The sequence below is a fragment of the Rhincodon typus genome, chromosome 20, assembly GCF_021869965.1.
Source record: "Rhincodon typus isolate 14 chromosome 20, sRhiTyp1.1, whole genome shotgun sequence".
In the NCBI taxonomy this organism is placed as follows: Eukaryota; Metazoa; Chordata; class Chondrichthyes; order Orectolobiformes; family Rhincodontidae; genus Rhincodon; species Rhincodon typus.
In genome coordinates this window covers 19,295,337-19,321,050 of record NC_063351.1, presented here as the reverse complement: position 1 = coordinate 19,321,050, position 25,714 = coordinate 19,295,337, and the positions used below count along the sequence as shown (strand labels likewise).

Genomic DNA, 25,714 nt, shown 5'->3' with positions numbered 1-25,714 from the left:
TCCTCTAGAAACCATAGTTGGATTTAAGGCAAGCTGACACCTGAAGGCGTGGCCCCACCGCATCTGCCTGTGCAGTCTTCATCCCAACACAAGTCATAGGCCAGCCTTCTTGACTACTTCCTGCCCAGAACTGTGTAAATGAGGAAATAGTTACAATTGCCTTGATCTCATTCAGTCATGGGCTGGAATCTAACTGAAATATGTAGGTTCCTCTAGAAACCATAGTTGGATTTAAGGCAAGCTGAACACCTGAAGGAGTGGACAGCCTACTGATCTTATAAGGGTTAAAGAGTTCTTCGAATTTAAATCTAACTGCAATAGAAGAACCTAACCTGCTACTTTTTGTGGTTTATCAAACTGTTGGTATCACTTAGTCAGCTGTCTTCTTATACTGAGATCATTTTTACAACAAACACAATCACACTGTTAAAGGTGCAACTCTACTTTTTAAATGAACCATTGTTCAAATTAATCATCATACTCTTCCATTGGCTTATAAGGCTTTTCAAGGTTTTGTCCACAGTACTTCAATTTTCAATGTCATGCTGTGTATGCAGTTTGCTTAAATTGCTGTGTATCAGCCAGTACATCATTGATCGACATGTGCTAACAGTAGCATCAGTGTATTTTGGTGTAACTTAATCTTTCAGTCTGTTTACTCTAGTTATTTAAAGTGCTATGCATGATGTGTCTATTTTGGCAAGAAATTGTGCAAATTTGATGTGCAACAGCTTAAAGATCACAAATCTCTGTTCCTCATGAGCAAACTTTTTGGTATCAGTTTTATTAAAATGGTATTAACTTCTAAGTGAGTTATTTCTGAATTGCCAGTTTATCAGAAGTCTTTCATAAATTACAAAATTTACACTTGGAACAGTCATAGAAGGCTGCATTTTGGAGGATCAGATGTGATCATTAAAATGGCAACAGTGAGAGGAATCACTGTGTGGTATGCAGTTTGAGCTTCAGCATGCATAACATGCAGCTGGAAGAACTGGGGAAGGCACAGAAAGAAATCAGGTCTAGCAGAAACAACACAGGAGTATCACAGTTCAGTGGAACCAAGAGGTGTTGTTTCATTATAGAATGTAATTGAGCCAAATAAGATGTTCAGTTAATCACATAAAGAGCCTCCTAATGTTAATTCAAATAAATTAAAGACACCATTTTCTCTTAAACAGTTTCATTTGGGCACCCATCTGAAAAAGGCCTCAATTTGTCTTATTCAGACATTAGGCCTGAGATGAATCATGCAATTTTAAAGTGTAGGAGCATGCCATTCAGCCCATTGAGTCGTAGCTGGCCCTCTGAAGAGTATCCCACCCTATTCCTGCATTTCCCATGGCTATCCCACCCAGCCTGCACATCCCTGGGCACTATAGCAAGGCCAATCCACCTGAATTACACATCTTTGGACCACAGGAGGAAACCGGAGCACCCGGAGGAAACCCATGCAGACACAGGGAGAATGTGCAAATTCCACACAGATGGTGACTGGAAGGTGGAATCAAACCCAGGCCCCTGGTCATGGTGCTACCTGTGAAAGAGAGTGTGTACTTCTATCAAGTTGCAGTTTTTTTTCATGAATTACAGCTTAAGTGAGTATATGGCAGCTTTAATTGATTAAATTATATTTTGTAATCCAGGAGGTTGGTTACATAATTTAAGAATAGGTAATATTGTGGGAGTTCTGATCTTAAGACAACACACAAGTACATGTTAAATGTTCTTGCACAATATCCCAATTGTGTTTAGCAGAACAAGATAGAAATTTAGCTGCCAGAACTCGTTGCAATGAAGAGACCATGGAATATTGCACCTGGAAGGGTTTCTCAAAATTTCAGAAAGCACTTTAAAGAAAGACAGAGGGTGCGAAACCCTAAGCCATCTCCTGTGAGTCACATCCCCAGACTGTCGGCATAAAGTGAGGTAAAACAAAAGCAGTCAGGGGCAAAAGATATGCCTATATTCACCCTATCAGGAATACAGATGAATCATTAAAAACCAATTGCACCTGTAGTTTGTATACATGATAGGCTGGTGTTCTAGTGCTGCTGGGCTAGAGAGTACTGTGAAGGTTACAGCTAAAGAACGTCTACTAGCTACCCCTGCACTTGCATTAAAATGGAAAAGGATGGAAAATCTCTCTCTCTCTCTCACTCTCTCTCTCTCACTCTCACTCTGACTCTCATTCTCACTCTTACTCTCACTCTCTCTCTCTCTCTCACACACTCTCTCTGTCTCTCTCTCTCTCTGATTTCTGGAAGTAAGTCACCAGCCAAAAGCCACAGTCAAACAGGAACTGCAGAACCCAGAAACTCCGAACCAACAGCTCAACTGCCAGAGTCAATGCCATTAGAAGCATTTAGCTTAACGACTGCAACGTTTCACCATCTACTCCACAAGGACAAACCAAAGACTAATTCGTACATCTTTTTAACTGCTATATTTTTTCATATTTCTCATTTTTTAATCAGTGTGTTGCATTTTATTTTTCTTGCATTTCGGTAACTCCTAAATTCACTGTTCCTTTAACTTAAGGAAGCCTGGTTAAATTCTCCCATTTTAAAACATAACACGTTGGAATTGGGAACAGTATCCATGACGGAAGGGATCCTTTGTTTTACATTAACCATGTTGTAACCAGCAGAGGAGGGTTTTGAATAAGGAAAGGGAGCCAGTTCCTCCCTCCTCATTTGTGATCATAATAAACTGGGGACACACTCAACCAGGGTGGGGGGCAGGGGTGCATGTAACAGTCGTAACAGTTATGAAGAAAAACACTATTACATGAACAGTACAGTCACAATATAAATAGCATTGCTGTGTTGTTTTCAGTTCAGAAGGTGGGCATTTCTAAATAGATCAATTCTAAATCGATGTTGCTCACAGCTTCAATGGCAGCTAAACATTTCCTTGTGTCCATTATGAAATATTATGCATGGCCAATGTGCAAATATTACAGGACAGCAGGTGCTTAATACTATACGAGTGGGAGCCATAACTAGCCAAGCATTAGAACCCAGATGGTGTTCAGACTATTTACATTAAAACTAAGCGGAAGATTGTCATTTGAAAGCTGGGGTATTTTTTCATTGTTCTAGATTATTGAAAAATGTCATAAAAATAGTTGAAACACAGCATCAAATACTGCACAATTTTTTGGAAGTTGTGTACTGTGTCTTTTTACAAAAGTGTGTTTAAGATTCACTTATGTATCAAAAATTATCTGTAATCTATAAAATTCTGATTTTGAATTTCATCGCAGTCTTTTTGCATGGTTGCAATAATTTGATGTTGCTTGAGTTGAAATTTTATGATACAAAATATTTCTAAGAGGTTGAATTCAGCAGTTTTCACAATATAAAGTCAACATTTCTGTTGAATGAATCAAACTGTTAATTAACTACTCGAAGTGTGTGAGGAAACCACTTACAAACCTCAAACATTTCAGTTTATTGTGAACAGAAGACTCTTTGCAATATCTGAAGGGACCACGTTTTGTCCCATTTCATTTACACAGCTGGGGGCTTCACTAAGGTAGACATTTGGAAGTCTACTGCTCACACATCAAAGAACTGGCATTATCTCATGATTGCAACTTAGACTGACAGCTCAGTGAGCCAAAGCTCCCACCTCATGGGTTTAAATTGAGAAGGAGCAGTCTCTTTCTCTTCTAGACACAAAGGGAATAATTTTAACTGAACCCATATTTTGGGAAACGAATAGGCTCAGGTCCCCTCATAGTGATTTGTGATCTAATAGGAAGAAATTTCCTGTAAGGGGAGGCAATGGCATAGTGGTATTATTGCTAGACTATTAGTCCAGAAACTCAGCTAATGTTCTGGGGACCTAGGCTGGAATCCTGCTGCAGCAGATGGTGGAATCTGAATTTTTAAAAAAATCTGGAAATAAGAATCTACTGACCATGAAATCGTTACCAATTGTTGGATAAATCCATTTGGTTCATTAATATCCTTCAGAGAAGGAAATCTACCATCCTCACCTGATTTAAACTACATGTGACTCCAGACTTACAGCAATGTGGTTGACTTTCAATTTGAAGTGGCCAAGCAAGCCATTCAATTGTACCAATCGCTACAAAGTTTCAAAGACACGAAACTGGTCAGATCACCTGACCTAGAAACTGGAAAAGACAACGGCATAAACAGCCCTGTCAACCCTGCAAAGTCTACCTCACTAACGTCTGGGGGCTAGTGCCAAAGTTGGGAGAACTATCTCACAGACTAGTCAAACAACAGCCTGACATAGTTACACTCACAGAATCATACCTTACAGACAATGTCCCAGACACCACCATCATCATCTCTGGAATACGCCCTGTCCCATCGGCAGGACAGACCCAGCAGAGATGGTGGCACAGTGGTATACAACTGGGAAGGAGTTGCCCTGGGAATCCTCAACATTGACGCCGGACCCCATGAAGTCTCATGGCTTCAGGTTAAACATGGGCAAGGAAACCTGCTGCTGATTATCATGTACCGTTCTCCCTTGCTGATGAATTGGTAGTTCTCCATGTTGAACAACACTTAGAGGAAGCACTGAGGATGGCAAGGGCACAAAATGTACTCTGGGTGGGGGATTTCAACGTTCCACCACCAAGAGTGGCTTGAAGGCAGTGCTACTGATCAAGCTGTTTGGGTCCTAAAAGACATAGCTGCTAGACTGGGTGTGTTGCATGTGATGAGGGAATCAACAAGAGGGAAAACATACTTGACCTCATCCTTACCAATCTGCGAGCTGCAATTGCATCTGTCCATGACAGTATCAGTAAGAGTTACCACCGCACAGTCCTTGTGGAGACGAAGTCCCGCCCTCACATTGAGAATAACCTTCATCGTGTTGTGTGGCTCCATCAACGTCTTAAATGGGACAGACTTCGAACAGATCGAGCAACTCAAGCCTGGGCATCCATGAGGACATCAACAGCAGTAGAATTGTACTCAGCACAATCTGTAACCTCTTGACCTGGCATATCCCCCACTCAACCATTACCATCAAGCCAAGGGATCAACCCCATTTCAATGGAGAGTGCAGGAGGGCATGTCAGGAGCAGCACCAGGACCTGAAGATGAGAGGCCAACCTGGTGAAGCCACCAAACAGGACTACTTGCACACCAAACAGTGAAAGCAGCAAGTGATAGACAGAGTTAAGCGATCCCACAACCAAAGGATCAGATCTAAGCTCTGCAGCCCTGCCATGTCCAATTGTGAATGATGGTGGACAATTAAACAACTCACTGGAGGAGGAGGCTCCACAAATATCTCCATCCTTAATGGTGGAAGAGCCAAGCACATTGGTGCAAAAGATAAGGCTGAAGCTTTCGCAGTAATTTTCAGCCAGAAGTGCAGAGTGGATGATCCATCTTGGCCTCCTCCAGGCATTCCTGACATTACAGATACCAGTCTTCAGCCAATTCAATTCACTCCTCGTGATATCAGGAAAAAGTTGGAACTATTAGACACAGTAAAGGCTATGGGCCCTGACAACATTCTGGCAATAGCACTGAAGACTTATGCTCCAGAAATGACTGCTCCCCTAGCCAAGCTGTTCCAGTAGAGTTACAACACTGGCTTCTACCCAACAATGTGGAAAATTGCCCACTCATGTCCTGTACACAAAACGCAGAACAAATCCAACCCGGTCAACTACCATCCCATCAGTCTACTCTCAATCATCAGAAAAGTGATGGAAGGTGTCATCCACAGCACTAGCAAACAGCACTTGCTCAGCAATAATCTGCTCAGTGATGCCCACTTTGGGCTCAAATGTGGACAAAAGAGTTGAATTCCAGAGGTGAGGTGAGAGTGACTGCCCTTGACATCAAGGCTGCATTCAATCGAGTATGGCATCAAGGATCCCTAGCAAAACTGGAATCAACAGGTATTGAGCCAAAGTCTCCATTGATTGGAGTCATACCTGACACATAGGAACATGGTCGTGATTGTTGGGGGTCAGTCATCTCAGCTCCAGGATATCTCTGCAGGAGTTCCTCAGGGTAGTGTCCTAGGCCCAACCATCTTCAGTTGCTTCATCGATTACCTTCCATCCATCATAAAAACAGAAATAGGGATATTTGCAGATGATTGCACAATGTTCTGTACCATTTGTGACTCTCCAGGTACTAAAGCAGTCCATGTTCAACTACACCAAGATCTAGACAATATCCAGGCTTGGGCTGACAAGTGACAAGTAACATTTACGCCACACAAATATCATGCTATGACCTATCATCAATGAGACAATCTAGCCACTGCCCCTTGACATTCAATGGTATTACCATCACTGAAACCCCCACAATCAACATCCTGGGGGTTATCATTAACCAGAAACTCAACTGGATTCAACACATAAACACAGTGGTTACAGGAGCAGGCTAGAGGCTGGGAATACTGCTGCGAATAACTCACTTCCTGACTTCCCAAATCCTGCCCACCATCTACAAGGCACAAGTCAGGAGTGTGATGGAATATGCCCCATTTGCCTGGATGAGTGCAGCTCCAACAACACTCAAGAAGCTTGACACCATCCAGGACAAGTTTTTAAAAGTTTTTGAGAAGATTTGTAGCTTGGGTTGTGGGTGATGTTGTAGACTTGCTCACAGAGCCAGTGTATTTGGTTGCAGACATTTGTTCACCCTGCTTGGTAACATCGTCAGTGCGCCCCTGATGAAGCGTTGGTGTTCTGTCCTGCTTATTATTTATACGCCTCGATTTGCTGAAGACACAACACGGCCAGACACATTGGTCACCCTACCATACAGCAGAGACATTTCAGGGATGACCACAAGACTACTCAGACCCCTAGGTATCAGGGTAGCCCACAAACCAACAACCACCCTACAACAGGTACTGACGAACATAAAGGATCCCATACCCACAACAATAAAACTAAAGTAATATATATTATACCATGGAATGACTGTGAGAAACATTACATAGGCCAAACGGGAAGAAAACTGGCAATAAGGATACACGAACACCAACTAGCCACCAAGAGATATGACCGGTTCTCACTGGTCTCAATACCCGCGGACGTAGAAGGATACAAATTTGATTGGGACAACACATCCATAATAGCACAAGCCAAACAGAAACGTGCCAGGGAATTCCTGGAGGCCTGGCATTCCAACCAGAACTCCATCAACAAACACATTGAACTGGACCTGATGTACAAACCACTGAAAAACAGAACCAGAAGTGATGCCAACCACCCAAGCAAACTGAAGCATATAAATAATAAGTGAGACAGAACACCAACGCTTCACCGGAGGTGCACTGATGTGACCTAGCAGAGTGACAAAAAGCCTGCAATCAAACACACCGGCTTGGTGAGCAAGTCTACAACCTCACCATCCAGGGCAAAGCAGCCCATTTGATTGGCACTGCATCCATAAGCATCTACTCCCTCCACCACCAACGCTCAGTAGCAGCAGTGTGTACTATCTACAAGATGCACTGCAGAAATTCACCAAAGATCCTCAGACAGCACCTTCCAAACTTACAACCACTTCCATCTAGAAGGACACTGACAGCAGATACATGGGAACACAAACGCCTTCAAGTTCCCCTCCAAACCATTCACCATGCTGACTTGGAAATATATTGCTGTAGCTTCATTGTTGCTAGATCAAAATCCTGGAATTTCCTCCCTCATGGCATTGTGGGTCAACCCACAGCAGGTGAATTGCAGCGGTTCAAAAAGGCTGCTCATCACCACCTTCTCAAGGGCAACTAGGAATGGGCAATAAATGCTGGCCAGCCAGCGACGCCCACATCACACAAATGAATTTTTAAAAAACAGACAGATGCTTGCACTTTAAAAATGACTACCAGCAAGCTTTGAATATCTGATCTAGGAAATGAAACTATATTTATAGAGTCAGTAATTCATGTTGTTATTTCTTGCCATTCTGGGGAAGACAGGACAGTTCTCCTTGTGAAAGCTGTACTGCAACATGTAGTTGTAGTAATCAATATCTGGGTCAATGGGAATTAATCCAGGCTCTTTTGGCCCACAGATATAGACACTACTGCTGTTCCACAAGACCCTATGACATATGTGTGTGTAATGATTCAGTTGCTGGCATATGGAACAAGGGCTTTCTGATACAATCTCTTAGTTATACAATCATATATTCGGCTGTTGGTAGAAAATGGTGTGGTCCAGATTGGTAGGGAATGTATGGCCCACTTGTAGGGGTGACTGATGATGGCTGAAGCTGAGAAATGAGAATTTTGACAAGGTTATATTTTTGAAACAACCAGTTATTTCTTGATAAAAGGTTTATGTAAGATTTTGGACAGCAAAGTATCTTGCTTACATTGGGATATTACATAACTCCTGGGAGACAACGTACGATATTTCGTGCAAGTTAGAAAGCATGAGCATCTTCCTCTCTGTGCTTCAAGTTATTTAACAGTACAGAGTTTGAGAAAAGGGAGCTTTGCTGAATTTAAATCTAGTTGAGTTAATTTTTCTTTCTTCTCTTGTCTCAGTGGTGTAAAGTATTAGAAATAGTGCAGCTAATGGCAGTAGTGAAAAGGCACTGATTGGTTTAGATCATTGAGGAGGAATAGGAGCACTTTTGAAGTAGTACCACTTATTACTGTCACTAAAGGTTGTAAATTGACATGATTTTCAGAGGTTATATTACTGATCAGTGCACCCCCACCCCCAACAGCTGTCCAACCTCCACCTCCAAAGGAAACTCCCACACACCTTTCACAATCCCCGCTCCCCACGCCATCTGTTTTGAACAATCAACTACCTTGTACAAAAGTCAGCAATTCTATTGCACTCCGTCGTTGGATTTCAGGGGCTTTCCCAGGATTGTGCCCCTCCAGTAGGTGCGGGGCCATTGTGAACTTGTGACTTGAATGGGTGTTTTATGTAAACAATGATTAAACAGAACAGCGATGGTGCACAAAACAGCATATTCCTTTCTAAACTCAATACATTTACAAAGACACTTTAAAATAATTCTAACACAATGTAGTTGACTTCCTATCAGAGGCAAAACATGAGCAAACATAATACTGGCACAGTACAGTCATTCCTGACTTACAGGCTCAACTTGCAAATAGGGATTTTATTTATCCTGACTTACTGTACCAATAATGACACTTCATGAAATAAAGCTCTTATTGTAGACTAATTTCGAGTGCATTGCTGTGAAGAATATTCATTTAAACACAAACATGTATAAATAAACTGAGTGTATTGAGACAAACAACTCCATAATTGCCAGTTTGTCATATCTGCTCTGGACATATGTCAACAACTAGATTATTTTGTTTGCTGAGATAAGAAACAGACAAAAAAATCTGCACATCGTTTTGGTTATGAAAATTGAACTATATGGAACTTTATTGAAGCTGCTTTAAATTTTACAATCTTTATGTTTATTTGTGCTGTGACTTGCTGCAGTGTAAATCCCATGTATAGATTGAAGACTTTACAAATGCAGCAGATTTTCATTTTGAATATCTGGATTGCTTTCTGATCAAAAATGTTGGTTTTGGCTTACATTCTTTGCAGTTTCAATTTGCAGTTTATTATAGATATGAGGACCCAAATTGCTTCATGTAAAAACTGTACCTATTTTGGTGCTATTTCACTTTGACACTTTGGGTGTTGGTTCTTTTCTGTATGGAAAATGTACGCAGTGAAATTCTATTATTGTTACAGCAATTTGTGAGGGCAGAATGATGAATAGTAAGATACATGCTTGCATTTGCAGTTCCCCATTCAGTGCATTATTGATCTAAACCATGCTATTGCTGTAAAGCCAAGCAAGAGAATATCAGAGAGAGAAAGCATTGTGTGGATTTATCTCGTAATAGCAACTTCTAAACACGGTTGGTTAAGCTGTGAATTGGCCTGGGACAAATCACAAGTGGGAAAGACAGAACATCTTGTTAAATAATTTATGCATATTAAAGATGAGTCCTTTCGAGGCTGAAATAATTTCCATCTTGATCAAATCAGATGGCAGGGTTATTGCATTGTCCTCCTTATTTTTATGAATGAGAGGCCCAATCAAGTTTAATGATGAGCTCTTCTTAAAATTAGCAAGTTGCCAGAGCTGAAAGAAACACTGACAAGCAACCTTATCAGCTAGGGGTGGAATCTGGAAATCTTTCTGTGGAACTGATCTGGTACATCTTTCAGGGAGGTGAAGATATGGTAGGGAGAAGGGGGTAAACTGGCAATAGGTGATGTTAAATGTTTCCCATTTGTTCTTCAATGGGCTCCTGCTGGTGAGTTGGAAAATACCTCAATGTGTCTCATTGAAAAGCATACATACTTACATATTTGTTAACAGTTCAAACTGGTGGATATCTCACTATTAAAGCTGGATTTTAATTTTTGTATTGAAACCAGAATTTTGGCATAGACTTGACACAAAAGTTCTAATTTTTGAATGAAAGGGCAAATTATGGACAGAAAGCACACTTGACATCCAATCAAGGATGGTGGGCTGGTTCCAGAAGTTGGAGGGCCTACAGGACATTCTCCAGCACTGAATGAGCAGCAGCCTGCTGGCACAGACAAGGAAAAGCAAGGGACATCAAGATGGGGCACACTTTCTCAGTCCCTTTTAAAAGCCTTCTTCAAAAATGGCCACAGCTGCTAGCCCACTATTGTGGAGAGCAATGATCTTCTCAGTAAGTCCCAACTGTGGCTATTTTAGCATGGCAATGCTGCTGGGCTGGGCCTTAAATGGATCCCCTTGGCCTGTTGCTTTTGGGCATCTGCCACAATGATTCCAGACATAACTACAGTCAGCCTCTGCTCATTGGTCTGAACAGGCCTATTAATGTGTTGCAAGTGAGTACCTGTGACCTTAACTAACCTGCTTCTTAGAAAATGATCCAGAGGCAGGTAGATGAGACTTGGCACTGGAAAATTAATCTCACACACCTCAGGCCAACTTCCAGAATCAAGCTCATTGTCCCTAATGTTGAGACAGTGCTAAGTATTTTGCACATCCTAGGAAAGGGACTTTGATATTAAGGAACCTTCATGTTGAATAGAAATAAATGCAATGATCCCACTTTTAGATTAAAGTGGTCTGGAAAAAGAAACAAGCCTTGCCTTTATTTTGGAAACAGGCGATTTGAGGAGATTTAACTTTGAAATTTTAGGAACAACCATCCGTAGTGAGGTATGAATCGCCAAATGAAAAAGAACAAAGGCCCATCTTGTACCTCTTCTACCATCTTGGTCATTTCATGGTACAACAATATCACACATCCACATAATAAATACAGAAGTTAATATTACCTCCGGTGTTTCTGCTCTGTGTCGGAGAGATTTTCTGAACAATAGACTTTTGTGATGAATGTTTATAATAAACAACACCACGTATATAACGTTATGGAATGTCTCCTTGTGTGAGCTGCAAATGCTTCAAGTCAGGTGTAACACTGATTAAGGTTCATTTTGTTGTGCCATAATCTCCAAATGGCATGACTTCTGACATCAAGAATTCTGAGTGATCGTTAAGTTATAGGCAGTTTTGTTCTGCAACCTGACATGTGCACAAGAACCAGAATTGACACTATTCTAATTAACTCACTTCACAAAAAATTTTACATTTAATAGAGGGTGAAGGTTTTCAACCCATCAGTCTTCATGGATTCATACCTTGGTCAAAGAAATGAAAGGATTGTGCACCACCCCATAGTGCTGTTACACTCACTGAGGGAGCATAGTGGAAATCACGCCAGAGTTGTCACAAAGTTAAAGATCTTACAAAAGTCACAGAATTCTCAATTTACCTGCCTCCTAGACTCAGATTGACAGAAGACACAGACTGGATTACTGTACTTAAAGGAATTATTATTTATTTCAAATATAGTTTCTAACTCCAGGTAAACAACTATGAACCATTGACATACTACTGTACTAGTTAAAATTTGAACCTAGTTTTGGAATTCTTTATCTATACACAGGCGCGCACACATACGCATGCAGACACACGCACACAGACACACACACATGGACGCATACAAATAGACACACAATAAAAGGAGTGTTTTAGGCAAAGGGAAAGACTGGGGAGGCAGCTCAGTGATCCCTTTCCACAGGGTTTCTGAAATGATCCTTGCACTGATTTGAACACTGCTTCTTGATCTTTCTTCTCCAGGTACCTTCACTTGCTTGCAGAAGGCACAGGGTGACTGGCTCATAGTTGTGAAGGTCTCTGACTTATGGATGAGAGGTTACAGCAACTGATGAGAAAAAGCAGATAGCCATCTTCAGGCTTGAGATGCTTTTTACTGCAGAGCAAAAACAGCTTCTTCCTGTCTGGACGTCAAATAATTTTGATCCCAAACATTCATACCCCCAAGCGGTTCAGCCTTCTGGAAACCAATAACATAAATGATTGCAGGTAGGAGAACTTTGTCATCAATAATTGTTCAACATTTCACAGACCAATCAACTACTTGTTGCTGGCCGATCTCCAGTCTTACATACCTCCCTAGCTCCACGTTATGTATAACTAAACTTTATCCACTGCTTAAACCAGCAGCAGTGCAAACAGCACTTAGAATGAGAGTCAAGTAAAGTGTTTTTTTTAATGCCGCAATCCTTCAACAATTCTTGGTTTTTAAATTAGTTCATTTCCCATTTCAGTCCACAATCAAAATTCAGAAAAATGAAAAGATACAGTCTTTTCTGTATCCTTAATACCCCTGACAACCTAATTTTTTGCACTTATTTGAGATATCTAGTAAATTTGAAATGTTGTTGAAATTCCTCCTCCCTGTACCAGATTTTTAATCTGCTGAATATGAGGAAATGTATATTAGACCGCTGACTGCTGAATGTAAATCTCCTGTGGCCACTGTATGGATTAGAAATGCAAACAAAATACAGCATGTAATTTAATGAGCAGAATAGAGTCAGAGATCAATGTCACTGCTGCAAGAACATGCTGAGATTGAACCTGAACTATGATCTTTTTGTACAAAAACAATTCCAAAGTAGAAAATACTGTCAGTTCCAGATAGAGATATGACCCTTAAAAATAGTGGATGAACACTAAATAGATTTTTAAAATACTTTTCCTGCTGTTTAAATGCTTCTAACTTGTTCTTTTTAAACTGGTTAATGCCTCTGTTGAAATAGTGGGCGAAAGGACTTCATGCGCATGTGACTACTAATGCCATTTAGGCTTTATTCAGGTTCTCTTTCTAGGTTCTGAAGGGCCTGACTCCATTCTCAGCCAGGGGTTTCATGACTGCATTCATTTTCAGATACAGTTTGCGATTTATCACTTGAATTTAGTCCTTGTGAGTTTGGCAGTTTAGTGAAGGAGGTGAGATGTGGGTTGGGGTAGAAGCTGAGGAAGAAGGACTCAGTTGGTTGAGTGGCTAGACTCACCACAGCATCACAGTGAATTCCCATTATCCTATTATTAAGTTATGATGCTGTCATTCTGTGTCAATCCACTATCTCTTACACATTTGAACTAGGGAATGGCTGGTGAATCGAATCTAAGAATTACCAAATGTTAATCAATCCTGGCACTTTATGTGGGAAACGTTCTGCAGAAATGCTGTTTATAAGGCAGTTGACATGAAAAAGTTAATACAAAGCTTTTGTATAGCTCTGCCAACTGAGATAAAGAGGAGAGAGGAAGTCGTCAGTGTGTTGTTTGTGTCCAATTATCAGTTAGTCTTACTTATATTGTTGGCAACCATATAACTTGGATTAATCTAGTACTTCTTAAGAAATACTCAGGTGTTCTATAATTAACCTTTATTAAGCTAATGTAACCTGTTGTCTTAGTTAGTATGTAATAAATGACTTCTTGTTACTCAAGTATGTGCCTCTTCTGCAGAAGACTTATTAGGTGTCAGTCCTTCACATCTGCTCTGATGGTCTGCATATGGTGATTGGCATTGACACACCAACTGTGGCATTGATGCCCGGTTCCAGAAGTTGCAGCTGCCAGTTAAGAAAATTGGAGGAACGCTGGGAGCAGATCTACCCAGAGGACATCCTAATAGAACCAGATGCCAGCTGCAGGCGTCTCTTATAACACATACCACCATCTTGGAGGGCTGGGGGAAGGAGCAATCCCCAAAACGCCCATTTTTGTTTCCTTTTAACAAGTGCCTCCTATTCCCACTGAATATTTCCGGTGTGTTCTGTTTTCATTTCAGGTTTCAGTAGTTTTCTCTCTGGATCAATGGGCATTTGTCAACATTTTGACAATACTAAGGAGTCCCTGTGGCTGTAATTCTATAAAAGGATCTTGCATTTCCAGGGTTATGAGATAAAAATGCCATCTGCCTTTGTGTGGGTGCAGGTTGGCAGCAGATGGCATGCAATTCCTGTGCGCCTTTTTCAGGTTGCTGCAGAATACTGTATTGGCTTTTCCTCACAGTTCATTATTGATTCTCAGCTGAAAATGTTTTTCAGGAGATTGGAGGCTTTGGAAGAAACAATTTTCTTTGGCATTTCTGTATACCAAGCTGTAGAAGTAAAATCAGTAGCTGCAGAGCTGCAACATCAATATCTTGTTAGACGTCTGATAGATTCCTGGGAGATTGTGCTGATGAGAACAAATCGTACAGCATATGGAAACTTGTACAATGCCGGACTTCATAGGGAGCCAATCTGTTACCTGAGACTTGTTTACAATATGTCTGTGTGCAGTACTGTTTACCTTGATGAACATGAAAACAATCTTTGCATGTTGATTTAGTTCATATCCTAACAAACTGGCTTACATTGTGAACCAAACTAAGTTGGTTGAATTCTCTTAACTTTACAGTAGTAACCATATCAATATAGGCATCAATACCAATAGCATATCAACAGTTGTTTAAAGAAAGGTTTACATTTTTATACAGTATTTTTCATAACCTAAGGATATGTCATTCAGTAGATAACATCGCTGATGGTATAGCAGTCCTCGGTACTGCACCAGATTTAAATAATGACTTGAGTAGTTGGGACAGGCATTGAATCAAATTCTCAAAGTGACCCAAAGTGGACCACTTCAGGTTTACATGTACAGGATGACATAGACTGTACAGCACAGAAACATCCCCCTCCACCCCCCACCCAAACTACACACTTCTTAATCAATTCATAAAACTGGGAACTTGACCAAGTTTGGTTTTGGGTGCCTTTCCCACTGAAAAGTATTATAAGCTTCTTAACATATTAACATATCAGTTTTATTTTCTGCTTTTAAGGATTTCTTTCTAAATTCCAGACTTTAGGCCGACGGATCCTTGCCTTCCTAGTTACTGAGTGTAGATGTAATTTTTAGCAGTTTGTTGGTGGTTTGTACAAATGTCCCTTATGGAAAATACTCAGGGATGAATTATCATGAGACCTGGTGGTGTAGTAGATGAACATCTGATATTGACTGGATTGGTATTAGTGTGCAACTGGAGAATTGCAATGATACAAGAAGCTAGGTATTGTGTCTATTTCTAGCTGTTTAGAAGATAGGGGAGAAGTACACGCTTACTTTTCAGTTGCCTTCTGGTATGGATGTTCCTAATATCTGGGAATTGGAGGGGGCAAAGGGACCATCAGAGAAACATGTGTATAAATTTGGATTTTATTGCATGAATAATAGCAATTCTCATTTCCAAAAGCCAAAATCCAAAGATGAAAATCTGTGTTGAATTATCTAATTTTAACCAAAGCTGTAATGAGGCACAGCAAGTGATCAAGTATTAGGTGAGAAACATAATTTTAATCTTGTTCTAGAGACCCCTGTTGCTTATTCTGGACATCCAGTGAGAAGGTGATCAGGCTCAGAACATATTTATGTCGAGGAATGAGACCAAAGAAGTCACATGGAAAAGTTAAACTCTAAAATATCCCCTAATGAGTAGGTTTCTTACTATTAGCTGTTGGACAATACAGTTGTTCATTACAACAGCTCCATCCATTCAATCAGTGAGAAGAATCACTGAGAAAGGTTATATTTATCCTGCTACATCTTACTGGTGTATGGCGCTGAAAATCAAGCCCTGCATTTCCAGGAGTCATCATAAAATTTAAGCTTTTAAAAAGTATGCAAATTTCCCAATTTACCTGACTTTCAGACCCAAATTGACAGAAAACATGGACCAGTTTCTGCATTGAACAAGAATGACTCTTTATTCCAAGTAATTAGACTCTAGCAACAGGTAAACAATTCTAAACTATCAGCGTACAATAATACTAATTAAAATTCTAATCCCCTTTTAAACCCCTCCTTATGAACACACATACAGACAAACAGAAAGGGTCAAATAAGTTATGGACAGAACTGGAAAAACAGTGCGCTAGTCTTTGTTCCCAGGTACTATGGTTGAGATGACCTTTATGTCTGTTTCACTTCCCAGGACTTTGCTTGAGTTGTCTTTTGGCAGATGCTTTCACTCAATGCTGAGACATAAAACGTGGCCAATTTAATTATAAAAAGTCTTGTGACTAATCTGTTAAAAGTCACTGGTTATAACAACTGTTGCAGGAAAGATAAACTGCTTTTTGAGTTCTGAGGAAGGGTCACCGGCCCCGAAACTTTAACTCTGTTTCCTCCTTCACAGATGCTGCCAGACCGGCTGAGCTTTTCCAGCAACTTTGTTTTTGTTGTTGTGCTTTTTTTTAGGCTTACAGTAAGTTTGAATGCAGAGAACAGAGAGACTGCTCTTATGCTAGGGAAGAACTGAATACTTCTTCCAAGCTGAGGTAACAAAGTGTAGAGCTGGATGAATACAGCAGGCCAAGCAGCATCAGAGGAACAGGAAGGCTGATGTTTTGGGCCTAGACCCTTCTTCTTTTTCTGAAGAAGGGTCTAGGCCCGAAACGTCAGCCTTCCTGTTCTTCTGATGCTGCTTGGCCTGCTGTGTTCATCCAGCTCTACACCTTGTTATCTCAGATTCTCCAGCATCTGCAGTTCCTGCTATCTCTGAAATAACTTCTTCCAAGCTGTTTAGTTACATGAGAACCAGTCACACAGTTGTTTGCAGGCAAACAGGTTTCTGTCATTGATAAATGATCATCATCCATAGACAAAGTAACTTCTTGTAACTAAAGCTGCATCAGTACACAATCCTGACTCCAAATTGTCGACAACAAAGCTCTAATTATTATTGAAGCTTATTCAAATAGCTATTTCTGACACCTGCCATGCGTGTCAGATTACTTGCTTTTCAAAACTTGTAGCACCTTTGCAAATACAGGTTTTAAAAAGTTCTTTCATATTTCCGTCCACAGTGTTTAAAAACACAAAAGTAAAAAGACACAGTCCTTGCAACCCATCTTCTGACTATCTTTCTGTGATTGGGCAGACGTAGAACAAATAGAATTTAATGAAGAGGAATGTGAAATGACAGATTTTGATAAGAAGAAAGACAAAATAAAATAAAGGATTCAATTCAATCGGGGGCACTTGGTGTCTGATGTGTAAAAATTGTTGAAGTAAAGCAGGTTGGGAAAGCTTTCATGCCATATTACCAACACAGCCAGTATTTAAATATACTTAAGACATTAGCCGAAGACGTGAACCACCGTATTGAATCATTACAGTCTATCTGATGTATGTACGACTAGGTTAATGTTATCAAGGGAACTCAAAGAGTTTGGCATAGTGTCACTGAAGGAATGTTGACATAGTTTCAAGTCAGGATGGTCTGTGTCTTGGAAGGGAACTTTCAGTTGGTGAGGTTCCAAAATTCTTGCTGTCCTTATCCTTCTGGCTGGTGGGTGTCATGGCTTTTAAAGGTGTTGTAAAGGAGGTTTAGTGAGTTCCTGCAATACAGCTTATATATGATGCCCATTGTTGTAACAGTGTTAATGGTGAAGGGAATGAATGAGGGCTCAGGAGAGATTATTAAAGTTTCCAGAACAAGTAATAGGGCAGACAGTATGGAAAGGGTCAGGAATCTAACTTCAGGCACAGCAGATGAGGGGACAAATATGAGAAGGGGTCAGTCAATGCAGGCTGATGGTATTGTACTTAAATGCACACAGTATACAAAACAATGTAAATGGGTTTGTAGTGCAGATTGAAATTGGTGGGTATGATGTTGTGGGTATCACAGAGACGTGGCTGCAAGGGGTCAAGGGTGGGAACTAAATATCAATGGATTTGCAACCTACTGAAAGGACAGGCAGATGTGGCGGAGTTACCTTATTAGTTAGATATGAAATAAAATTGATAGCAAGAAGTGATATAGGCTCAGAAGCATAAAATCTGTGTGGGTAGAGTTGAGAAAACGCAAAGGAAAAATGACCCTGACGGGAGTTGTGTACAGGCCTCCTAGCAATCATCAGGATGTGGGGCAGAAAATAAATCCGGAGGTAGAAAAGACATGTGAGAAAGGCACTATTACAATAATCATGGAGGACCTCAATCTACAGTTGAACTGAGAAAATCAAGTTGGCAGAAGATTCCAAAAGAAAGAATTCATGGAATGTCTATGAGATTTTTTTTTGGAAGAGCTTTGGTAAAGGCCACTAGGGAACAGGCATTTCTGGATTTAGTGATTCGTAATGAGTCAAATGTGATTAGAAAGCTTAAGGTAAAGGAACCCCGAGGGGCCAGTGACCATAATATGATAGAATTCACCCTGCAGTTTGAGAGGGAGGAGCTGGAATCAGGTGTAATGATATTACAATTGGGCTCCATACCTAAGAAGGGTTGTGTTGGCATTGGAAGGGGTCCAGAGGAGGTTTACAAGAATGATCCTGGGATTGCAGAAGTTGTCATATGAGGAGTGATTAAGTACTCTGGGTCTGTACTCAATGGCGTATAGAAGGATGAGGGGGATCTCATTGAAACCTACAGAATGCTGAGGCCTGGATAAAGTATATGTGGAAAAGATGTTTCCACTATTGGAAGAGACTAGGATCCAAGTGCGCAGCCTCAGAGTGAAGGGATGACCTTTTAGAACTGAGATGAGGAGGAATTTCTTCAGCCAGAAGGTGGTGAATCGCATTGCTGCAGAAGGCTGTGGAGGCAAAGTCATTGAGTACATTTAAGACAGAAATAGATAGGTTCTTGATTAGTAAGGGGATCCATAAATCTATGATTTGGGAGAAGATGGGACAATGGGGTTGAGAAACAATCAGCCATAATTGAATGGCGGTGCAGACGCAATAGGCTGAAAGGCCTACTTCTGCTCCTCTTGTGGTGTTATGGTCATATGGTCAGTGCCCTGGGAACTCCTTCTGCAAAGTGCTAGGCTAAAATGATTAGCCTCCAACAACCACAAATATCTTCCTTTGTACTTGCCATAATTCCAGTGGAGAGATTAATCCCACAATTCCCATTGATGAAGGCCATGCTATATGTGCTTTGTAAATAGAATCATAGGGTACAAAAGCAATAAGTTAACATGTAAGTCCTTTTATCATACTGTTTAGTCGCATCTGGACAATTTATAAAGGACCTGAAGGAATAAGAAAGGGTCCCGAACAAACTTTCAAGATTGGAAGCATGCTTGCACACTTATAATCGTAGATTTTGGAAAATGGACGGTTTACTTTTGAAACAGAAAGGGAAAATAGATGCTCTACTTTGAAACAAACTAGAACCAAGAGGTCAGTTGACATTCTTGTTTCTTTCCTGCCAATGTACATGGAACTACACAAGACTGGCAGCTAGCTTAGTTGTCTGGACAGGACATTAATTGCAAATGACATTTTGGTCCTCTTGAGAAGTAAATGTTGAGTCTATCTTTTTAAGAAAAGTATACAATTGCACTTGTTTTTTGTCAGCTTTTGAGAATCACTGGACTCGGAGATTCTAACGCTATTTCTCATTAAAATACGTCTCAAGTCAATTGGGAATTGGAAAAAAAGAGGGATTTTGACAATCTGTCACTTGTCTGAGGAAGAAAAAAGACTTCAATTATAAGAATAGGTTGGGAAAGATAGTGTTGGTCCTTTTTAGAAAGGTGATTTAAGAGATTTGGGTGCTCAAAATCATAAGGGGCCAGGCCAAAGTAAACTGGGAGTAATTTTTCCGATTGGCATGAAGCAGAGGACACTGGTTTAAGTTGATTGACAAAAGAACCAAAAGACCCCATTTTGTGAGCGAGTGTTTTTGATCCAGAATGCATTGCCCGAAAATGTGGTGGAGTTTGATTCAATTGTGGATTTCAAGGGACAATTGGATAATAATTTAAAGGGGAAACAATTGCCCAGAGTATGTGGAAAAGGTAGGGGAATGTAAGTTGCTGAGAGCTGGCAATGGACATGGTAGACTGAACGGCCTCCTTCCGCCTATAACAATTCTATGATTCTGTACATGATTGTGCTTGATTCATTGCAATATATTCACTTAAACACTTCTGATGGAATGTGTAACTTCAAAGCTTTGAGACAATCCTGATTGAGAAGAGAAACTGAAAAGGAAACCGAGGAAGGAAACTGACTCTGCCAGTTTCCAAGGAGACCAAGACTAAAACTGAATTGGAAACTGAACCCTGGTTAAAAGTCCATAGAAAGTACGCAGAACTGTCAGAGCTCAGCAGAAGCCCACTTTTACAGTGCAGGCAAGTAAACAAAGTGAACCAGATCCAGGAGCTGACATAGTGGTGGCATTGCCAATATTGAGAGCTGCTAGCAGCTGGTTGGCCAGAAGGTATCTGAGGCAGGGTTTCCTTTCCTTGGAGAGCAGTGGGGGGGGGGGTGGGGGGGTTAGGAGGCTGGGGGAATATCCTATCTCTGGTCTCCTCTGGTGAAGGGCAGCAGGACAGCTATTCTTCTGCTCAGCAAGTTCCATGCCTCCCCCTGACCCACAGCTTCATTGCCATAAGATCCATTTGTTTATCTTAGATTATTTTCCCTACTTACAACTGGTTAACTCAACTGCCCTCTCCTCCTTGACTATGATGTAGGTTCACCAATATTATCTTGAAGGAACAGGCGCTGCTGCAGCAACTGTGTATTTGCTTCATCTCAGGGTAGCCACTGTTGATACTGCACTCAGCTTGCTTCAGGTGGTGTCCAGCACTGGATTGGGAATGGCAAAATGTTTGGGCGTCTTACTGGCAGACCCCAATGAGGTATGTGGAGGAGGAGACACTGAGGCCTTTCTAATATCTAGGTTGGGCTGTGCATTAGGTCTATATGGTGCTGGTTCAGGAGGTCACCCACTTCCATCTCACACAAGGGATCCTGCTGGGTCATGTGCTTGGCGTAGCTTCTCCCTCCGCTGGTCAATTTTCAGTGAGGGTGGAACGGGGTGGTTAAGTGGGCATTAAGTGGATATTCAGCAGGAAGGTCACCTACTGGATATTACATGTCCCTCTCGTCTTGAAACCTGTGGGCAGGAAATATAAAGTCCAGCCTGGATATTAGCTTGGAGAAAAACATAAGTGGCATTAAAATAAGTACAAAAATGACTTAATCAGTATGCACGTATTACAATCATCAAATGGTGAGAGGAATGAGCAAAGGAAGTTAAAAAGCAATGATGTCACAGCAATAAAGACATCAATTTTATAGATTATCCTAAAGTAGGAGGAATTATCCATGACCTTCAGAGCTCCAAGGAAGCTACAAGTGGATATTGATTAACTGGCAAAAGGCAAAAAAAGGGGACAATTGAAATTTCATGTCAGTGAATGTGAATTGGGAAGAATTTTGTTTTGAATTCAGAAAGACCGGCTGAGAAGAGTAGAGAGAATTGGGTTTCAAGTTCACCTGGCATTAAGTACTACATATGAAGTGGATATAACCATAAAAAAAAGGTAATTTGATTGTGGGTTTACTGCCAAGCCTGGATACAAGATTAAAAGTCAAAATGCAATGGTGTATCTATTTATACTCTATACTTAATTTATCAAAAACCTTTGAAAAGCTAAAGTTGAAAAATGTTTCCCAATTTAGAATGAGGGCAAATACAGAGAAAGTATTAAATATAAGAGATTTGCAACAGGTACCAGGACAAAGACTTTCCCAAGTGAGTTGTCAGACCAACAGGACAACTGGAATTAGAGATTGAAGCAGAAATTGTGGCAACATTTAAGAATGAATGAGATGGGCAGCTGAAGGGAAGGAAGAATAAAAACAATACAGGCCCTTGAAGTGGGGCCTCCTGCTCACAGGGAGGATAAACACTAAAACAGAACTGGTTTAGCTGAATTGGTTATTACCACGTGGGAAGTTCTCTGTAAATCACAAGTGAGCTGATAACATAGTTATATGATTTAGACAGCACAGTCATTGCCCAGCTTTGTAAAAGAAAACCTTGTTAGTCAGTGACTCAGCAATTACACAGAATCTGCCAGGAAATAGCATTCAGTAATCTGTGAATCTGATGCTGACAACAGCCTTAATCATACAGTGTATGTTCACTCCCAATGACTGTACTTCCTTTCTGGTGACACAAGGACAAGAACATCCCAGTTAAAAATTTATCCTACCTTTGTCAGCACCAGAATAAACAATGTCCGCTTCAGCTGTCAAGCATTGTTCCATTTTCCTACGGTTGCCATTTTAAATGGGTGGAGGCAACTGATCATCTCCAATAAAATGTATCTCAAAATCTTGTCAATCTTGCTTTGTCCATCTTTCCTCAACCTCCTGCCATCATATACCCTTTGTGTGAATCATGAGAATTTGTGAAAGTCTAACATCACATCTGACTGCAAAATACAAGTACGTGCCCAACTATTCATGCTCGGGTTGCTGAAATCAGATTGAATGATCTCATTTTAGGATCAACTTCAGTTTACTTGAGTGCAAGCACCTGTCCAGGACACAGTTCTGGGAACTCTTAGAAGTCTGAACTTGTCTTTACAACAGCTCAATTTTAAAAAGTTCAAGCATGCATCAGTATTTACATCACTTAGTTCAGGAGTGAATTTATTGGGCTAAGTTTTACCAGAAATTGGTGGTGTGTCAATTTTGTCAAGTTTCATGGAAGATTTATCTTCGTGACGCCTGGCAAAATATCTCATGCTATTTGCCCAGACTTGCCTCATTACCTATGCACCACACCCCTGCTCACCGGACCTGAAACATTAACTCTGTTTTCTCCTTCACAGATGCTGCCAGACCTGCTGAGCTTTTCCAGCAACTTTGTGTTTGTTCCTGCTCATTGTTTTGTCCCTATTGTCAAATGCAAAGGTATTAGCTGCTACCAGGACCTTCCACCATCACTGACACTAGTGTCATCTTTGAAGCACAGCCATACAACCAATTAAATGCTATCAGTTCAGAACTGTCCTTCACCATGCACATAGTGGGAGGGCAATCTGAAACAAATGCTTTTCAGGGTACAGGGTAGCACAGCTGACATGTTATGTGCACACATTGTCAGATCTTTTCATATTTAAAAACTAAACTACAAATGTCCTTAGACTCATCACATCTTAGAATGCTATCCAAGGGGGGTCTATTCTTTCTGCAATACCCATTGTGGCCCAATATCCCCTCATCGTTCATTGTGGGACCATTTGCTTCATGATGGCCCTAGTGGAAGAATAGACTAGATTGTATCTGTGCTCAACCTCACTCAGAGGTTTGCATAATGGATTCATCAACCATGGTTTCATAGGGTGGTCCTTGTCTCGCAGTAACTATGATTGGAAGGCATCTAGTCCTTGAAACAAAGCAGGAATATGATGTAGACATCATGCAGTTTCCAGGGAGAAGGCACAGACTTCTAAGATCACAGATGACTTCTACAATGATGGAATGGAACTCTTTACTATTGAAGAAATCAGCCATGTTATGAGATGGTACTCTCAATGTAACTTGTGTACAGTCGATACAGCCCTGCAGCTGAGGGAAGTCAGCAAATTGTTAGAGCCTATTGCCCAGGCATCAAACAAATAGGATTAAACAGTGTGATTATGAACTACATTGATAGCAGCCTTCATACATCTTTGGATTGAGGATTGAGAGATCCCACACAAATCCCCAGTGGATCCTTGGAAGCAGTCGGTTCCACAAAAAATTAATGCAGCTGTCACCATGACAATGACTGGGATAGGATGGCCACCCACCCCTGCAAATCACAGGGCCCACTCCAGCAGTTGCCATTGTTCCATGACCATACCCTGGGACATCCTCAGTCTGGAGCGACACTCCGCTCTCCTCATCCAGACGAAATCGCTTTGAGGACAATTGACTCTGGGCCTCCTTTACCCCCCGCACATCCTTAGGGGAACATCTACTGTGATCTCTTCATACAGAGGCTGTTTGGCATTTGCTGAAGGTTACTGGCTGGTCAAGGGTTAGTTGATGCATCCTCCTTAGTTTCTCTATGCTTTTGTTGCATTAAAACAACAATGATAATCATGCCTGCTGCAGCTCGATCCATTAGTTGTGCTTCCAATGAACCTCTGTGGGAATACCACAAACAAAACAAGTCCTCAGTCATGTGAGCAGTCAGTATTTGCATCACTCTCAAATGATGGTTTTCTATTGTCCTCCATACAGTTGGACATGGAGGACTCTGATGAAGAAAGCCATGTATGCCATTTGACATAAGAACCTTATATCAATGAAAGCAGCACAAACAGGTTGTGCAAAGACAGTAGGAGATTGTAAGTACTGTCTGATTACTGATATCTTGTTCCCCCATGCCCCCACCACCCCAAGCTGGGTGGCATTTTATTTAAGAAAGTGTTGGCAAATACTTACAGCTCAAGGTGAGAGGGAATCAGTTCCATGCCCTAATTAATGCAATTGCCCCATGATTGGCGCCACATCACCCAAAAGTAGAGTGCCCACGTGACAGAAAAAATACACTTAGTCCACCTACTCTAGGTGTGGTCTCAGCTATTTTCCATTTCCATTGCATGTTTATGATTCGCATGAGGATGGCAAGCAGTGCAGGTCAGACTTGGGACAGTGAGTCACAGGCTCTGCCTGGTAATCAAGGGGTCCCTAAACTCCCTTTCTTCCTGGGCAGTCTTGTTGAGACCATCATTACTAAGCTTCCATATGTTCCCACACAGCTCTTTGAATTACGACTTTTTCTCTCAACATTTCCCATGACCTGACTGAGGACTACCTCCCTTTGACTTTGAGACATGGCCATTTAGTCGATGCGCATGCAGTGTGTTTGCAGCAAATGTGGCTGAGACATGGTGAAGGTATGAGGTTAACGTGGTATGGTGCAATGCAGTGTCATGTCCAGCCCCTAGAGTGATCACTGCCGACAACCAGGACAAGCTGCCTGGCTTTGGGTCTGCATTAAAAGGCAAGACGGATGTACTGGGAGCCTTTAAACTGTGACTGAGAGAGAAAAGTGCAAAAAGACAAGACACATCAACGATGCTCTGAACATCCAAGCAGGCGCAAAAGGAGTGAGCACTAAGATTCAGCCTGCACCACTTCATGAGGTAACTGCCTGCCCCCATGCCTAAAGTGTCCAAGCTGCAACTTTACATAGAGAGATGCTGGGTGTGCTCTGAAGTGCAGCAATGAAATGCAGAACCTTATTGTAAGTGGATCACAGATGTGTTATAACAATGCAGTGAGGCTGCCACATGTCTGATGCCAATATCCATGGAGTCTATACAGTCTCTGTCTATGGAGTCTGCCCTGAGATGTTGGTGGCTGGTGTCCAAGGAGCAAAAGGCAAGCTGAAGTCACCAGGAACCCGTCCTGACTTTCACATTGGGAAACGTTGCTATCTTGTTTCTATCCAGCGGTTGGGAGAGTGGGAAACTGTATGTAAATGAGATGAGAATAACTAAA

The 25,714-nt window shown here is 41.2% G+C and overlaps 1 long non-coding RNA gene across 1 annotated transcript in view; it reads left to right on the top strand.

Moving 5' to 3' along the window:
- Window positions 1-13,857, top strand: part of LOC125485564 — a 34,133-nt gene extending 20,276 nt beyond the window's left edge. Inside the window, exon 3 of the long non-coding RNA XR_007264274.1 lies at window positions 12,177-13,857. This is a non-coding gene — a long non-coding RNA (uncharacterized LOC125485564). The remainder of the gene's footprint in view (window positions 1-12,176) is intronic.
- Window positions 13,858-25,714: the final 11,857 nt, after the last annotated feature.